The 5,627-nt window shown below is 38.2% G+C and overlaps 1 pseudogene; it reads right to left on the reverse strand.

Moving 5' to 3' along the window:
- Nucleotides 1–4,494: 4,494 nt before the first annotated feature.
- LOC150040991 (small ribosomal subunit protein eS24 pseudogene) lies at nt 4,495–5,035 on the reverse strand (annotated as a pseudogene).
- Nucleotides 5,036–5,627: the final 592 nt, after the last annotated feature.

The following is a 5,627-nucleotide window of genomic DNA, read 5'->3' on the forward strand; positions in this document are numbered from 1 at the left end:
GATTCTCTGGCCTTTCCACCACTGCCACCGCTGGGGTTCAAGCTTTCCAGGCCTCAGGCTTCCTCTTCAGGCTACCATAGCCACAATTGCATTCTTAAGAGCCACGGGGAATGCTGTCACTAGGACAGATGAACAGACTTGGGGTATAGTAGATATAAAAACACCTTTTGTTTTTTCCAGGCCACTAAGTTAAAACCAAGTGTTCAGAAAGCAGCTTTAAGGACAATGTCAAATAAAATCAATCGCCCTTTCAGGAATGGATAAAACAAGTCTTTTGCTACATTCATTCTTTCTTAGATACTTTCTTGAAGACACATTTTAAGTTGCAAATACAGGTATCATGATTAGTTATTAACAATACAGGTGTGAGAACCATTAAGCCCTATGTGTATCAGGTGCATTGAAGCATGATAGTATCTATTATAAAGTATAAAAAATGCAAGGATTGCCCTGGCTATTCTGAATACCACTTCAAATATCTTCGAGCTGCTGAGAAAGTAGCTAAAACTGGAAAACGAAAGTATTACTACAGTGGAGTGTGGAGACCTAGGCAAAAATGAAGCTCTCTGAACCCATGAAAATGACTCTGTGTACAAGAATTCACTACATATAACTGAGAAGTTTTTTTCTCTATGGAGAAAGAAAAATATATAGATTTCACACCAAATTTTATTCTTTACCATTCATGATAATGTTTCTTCGACTTTTAGTTTGATATTTGACAGCTAACCTAGTTTGCTGAATACCATCCTGCATGTAAGTTTGTTGTACTGTTTCTCTAGTAAGGTATCTTTTTGTGTGTGTGCCAGTCCTATGGCTTGAACTCAAGGCCTAGATGCTGTCCCTGAGTGGTTTTGTGTTTTTTTTTTTGTACTGACGGCTAGTATTCTACAGCTTTGCTCTCAGCTTTTTGGTGCTTACTTGGAGATGAGTCTCATGGTCTTTCATAATGATGCTAGCTTTGAGCTGCTATCCTCAGACCTCAGCCTTCTGAGTAGCTACTGTCAGTAAGATCTCTTTTTAGATGTGATTTGTAAAGCTGCACTTTCTCCACCTACAGATACTAAGCAGCTGAAAAGTGTACATATTGTACAACACTTATTTAACTTGATTACTCAACATGATTGCCATAACATGTAAAGTTTCTAAAACTATGCAGCTGCTAATTATGATTCTATTCTTAAGAGCCACAGGAAATGTTGTCACTAGGACAGATGTAACTTGTAAAGAGGCACTTTCTACACCTAAAAGTTACTAAGCAGTTGCCAAATGTGTATATTGTACAACATGATTATTTAATATGATTGCCACAGCATGTATAATACTTATCTAACAAGTGGAAGTCAAAATAGGTAAACTAAACCTCAATCCAGAATTAGAAAAATTCTGAGAACTCCTTTTACTTTCGTTTTCAATTCTTCTCAAGCCGTTGTTGCTGTTTACTGTTCGCTTGTTTGTTTTGGTGTCTTCACATTTTGTAGTCCAAGCTGGTCTTAAAATAATGATCCTCTTCCCCCATCCTCCTGCAGGAATTAGAGTCACCATGCCCTACTCTGAGGTTGATTTTGAAACTACCCAATCCATAACATTTAATTACTGCCTCTTTTTCTGCTAAAAAAAAAAAAACAATAAAACGAAGCCGGGCGCAGTGACTCACTCCGGTAATCCTAGCTACTCAGGAGGCCGAGATCTGAGGATGGAGGTCCAAAGCCAGCGGGGCACTAAAGTTCATGAAGCTCTTATCTCCAATTAACCACCAGAAAACCAGAAGTGGCTCTGTGAATTAAGGAGTAGGGCGGTAGCCTTGAGCTGAAGAGCTTAGGGACAACACTGAGGTCCAGAGTTCAAGTCCCACAACCAACCAAAATAAATAAATAAATAAATAAAATGAACCATGGAAAAACTTTCTCTATTTCACGTCTAATTTCCAAGTTACCTATAAGTGTTCATATATTTTAACAAAAACTCACTATTCCTTAACATGTTCTATATGCTAGTTATGACCTAGGTAGTAAGGATGCAAAAATAAACTAAAGAGATTAGCTAAGCTGAATGCAGATGGCTAATACCTGTAATCCAACTTAGCTACTCCAAAGACTGCTATCTGAGCACTGTTATTCAAAGCCAGCTAGGGCAGAAAAACCTGTGAGATCTTTATTTCCAATTAACCAGCAAAAAACTTGAAGCAGAGGTGTGACTCAAGTGGTATATCACTAGCCTTAAGTGAAAAATGCTAAATGACAGGCACTTAGGCCCTAATTTCAAGCCCCATAAGTAGCACAAAAAGAAAAAAAAGACAATCCCCTTACAATTTATGTATTTGGAGCCAAATAATAAATAACTATATTAAGGCTTTGCTCCTCATTACATTAAGAAAGTAGTTTAATAAGCCATAAAGTACAATGAAGATGTTTGCAGAAAAATGGCTGACTCAAGAGGTTATCTTCACATTAAGCAAAATAACTCAGTCTCATCAAGACAGTTATTGCATATTTTCCATCAGGTGAAATTTAGGAGAGAAAAGAAAGGAAAGTAAAATAGAGCATAGTAGAGATATAGAAAGCCAAAAGGAAAGAGAAAGAAAAGGAGGGAAAGAAATGGTAATGGGGTGAATATGGTAAAATGCTTATTATGTCCATTTATGGAAATGTCATAATGAAATGAATTATGTCTAATAAAAAATAAGAGACAGGGGCCAGGTGCTGGTGTCTCCCACATGTAATCCTAGCTGTTTAGGAGGCCAAGATCTGAGGATCGCACTTTGAAGCCAGCTCAGGCTTTAACTTAATGATTCATTCCATCTGATATGATTTATCTTTCTTTCTGAATGGTTCCATCCCTCTGCCTATAATATATGCAAATCTTCCCCATTCTTAGAAAAAAATGGAGAGTGATGGTGTAAGACGACAAAATAAAATCCTTAGCAGCCATCCTCCTGAAGAAACATCAAGTTGAACAATTATACATTCATGAAAGTACATTCACAAGAGCCAAGAAAATCACATGCTAGATCACAGTACATTCCTTTAGCATAATAATGAGAACGACTGAAAGAAAGAATTGCACTCTCCCTCCATATCAGCACTTCCTAAATTCCAAGTGAGGCAGAGTAGAAAAGCCACCCACTTGGTAGAAAGAGAAAGAAATAAGTGCAGGCCTTTGAATTGGAACTCAGTATGAGGACTACCATGGTCAAAGTCAGTAATGGCAAAAATTCTGTGGCCTCTGACCATAGGCTAGTGGCTCCTAGGAGCCTCAGGACCTGCTCTAGAGTGAAATGGAAAACCTATGACAGAGTAGGACAAACTTGTATGCTAGACTACATCACTGTCAATCAAGGTGTGGGTCTGGATTGTACTTTGGGATTACTGGTTTTAGTACCTGTTAGTTTCAGATGTAATCTAGTTTCATTGTTAGCTTCAGCCTTGGCAGCCAAGGGACTGCTTCTACCATCCCACCTCTAATTCACAGCCGTAAATTAAAACTGTCTACTGGGAAAAACAAGAGGATTTTTGTCAATGACAAAGTTCAACCACACAATAAAATAAGTTTGCCCTAAGGAATATTATAATCAAGTTTTCAAAAAAAAGAAAGATTGTATCAAAACTGACAAAAAAGAAGAAAATAACTTTTGTGATAGCATGGATAATAAGTGAAATAAGTCATACACAGAATTATAAATATTTCAGAATGTTACTCATGTGGAGTCTGAAATAATTGATATAACTGAAGTAGAAAGAATAGTGGTTATGAGAGATTGAGGAATGCATCAAAATGGTAGAAATAGAAAAATAGGGAGAAGTTACAAACAGGTACAAAGTTTTAGTTGTATAGGAACAATACGTTCTGGCACAGTAGGGTGATTTTAGTTACAAACTATTATATTTTAAATTAGGAGAGCATTTTGAATGTTGTTCCCAATGAAATGACGCTAAAGATAACAGAGATGCTAATCATTCTCATTTGATTATTATACAATGCACATATGCATTGAAATATCACATGATGTGCAATTATTCTGTCAATTAAAACATAAAACTAATTCTGTTCCCATTGATACTACAACCTCCACATGTAATTATTTGATCTCTTTTCCTTTCCCATTGATACTACAATCTTCACATGCAATTATTTGATCTCACTTTTCACATCAGGGTCCTATATAGGCTGCATTAATTTCTTCAATTGTGATTTTTATCTCAAACTGCTCAATTGGAACTCCAAGATGGTGAATAGTGGCAGATATTATGTACCTTTGTCTCCACAAAACAGAAATAAAACCTCCATGTAAGTAGTTACAAGGAAAGGTAGGCAAGTTAGAAAGTTAAAAAAGCATACCTAGCAAAACGACAAATAGTGTTTAGAGAATTTTTCGTGACGAACTCTAAATCTCTAAAAGAAACAAAGAGAAAACCTTGTTGAAAGGAGACTAGAACTTTCTCTGGATGATCTGCTACATTGACAATCATCCTAGTCTTCCATGGATTTCTGTGAAAAATCTGTCATCACTGCAGGTCAAGTCATTGCAGGATCTTCATTTCTTTGGCTTCTTTTTGCCAGCTCCAACATTGACCTTAGCAGTACCTCTGACTTTCTTCATTCCGTTTTTGCGTTCCTTTCGCTGTTTCCTGGAGGTCTTTTTCTTTTCATACAGGTCATGTCTTGCAAGTCTGTGTTTGGGTTCATTTTTCTTTGCATAATCCAAGGAATCATAAATCATGCCAAAGCCAGTTGTCTTGCCACCACCAAAATGGGTTCTGAATCCAACTACAAAGATGACATTGGGTGTGGTCTTGTACATTTTGGCAAATCTTTCCTGGATTTCTGTCTTAGGTACTGTTGCTTTTCCAGGGAATGACATCAATAACCATCTGCTTACTCTGAAGTAGTCGGTTGGTCATGAACTTCCTGGTCCGGATAGTTACTGTGTCACTCATGATGGCAGCAGACCTTCAGACAGCCAGGGAGAAAAAGAGACCTGCTCTTCACTCTTCTTTTCCTTTTTTTGTGGGTTTTTTATTCCTTTATTTTTGAAGATAACTATTTAACAGTCTAAGCATAGGTTGTCAAGCTTTGCCTGGGGCTACTGGACAGAAGCAGAATGCAATCTGCATCCGTGACCCACATCAGGGGAAAAATAGGAAGCCAGCTAGCAAGCAAGGGTGAACTGCATTCGGCACTGAGAACCCCTACACAGGTCAGCTTATTGTATGAAGGAAAACACATCTAGACTCTGTGGGGAAATTTGTGACTAAGCCACCTGATGAATGGGCAGAACACCTGCCCCAAACCTGAAGGGATGAAGCCACATAAACTTCCCTATCAATACGAAGAGTAAATAGCTTCTGCCATTAGGCCTTACCATCCTAGGCCCAATGGGGACTTTCTTCATCACAGCAAGGCCACATAGAGTTTCAATCACCAGTAACTAACACCCAGGTGAACCAATGAGCAATAGGCCTGGCTTCCTCCAACAGCATTGCCACCACCACCAGCCCCGCCCCTCACCATGGTTCCTCCCATTAAAACCCCAAGGTAAACATGAGTCTATTCTTCTCTCACCCTCTCCAGACCATGGCTATAATGCCAAAGGTCCTCTCGGGTTTTTTCTAACAACATCTGCCAGT

The sequence above is a fragment of the Megascapheus bottae genome, chromosome X, assembly GCF_031878675.1.
Source record: "Megascapheus bottae isolate mThoBot1 chromosome X, mThoBot2.hap1, whole genome shotgun sequence".
NCBI lineage: Eukaryota > Metazoa > Chordata > Mammalia > Rodentia > Geomyidae > Megascapheus > Megascapheus bottae.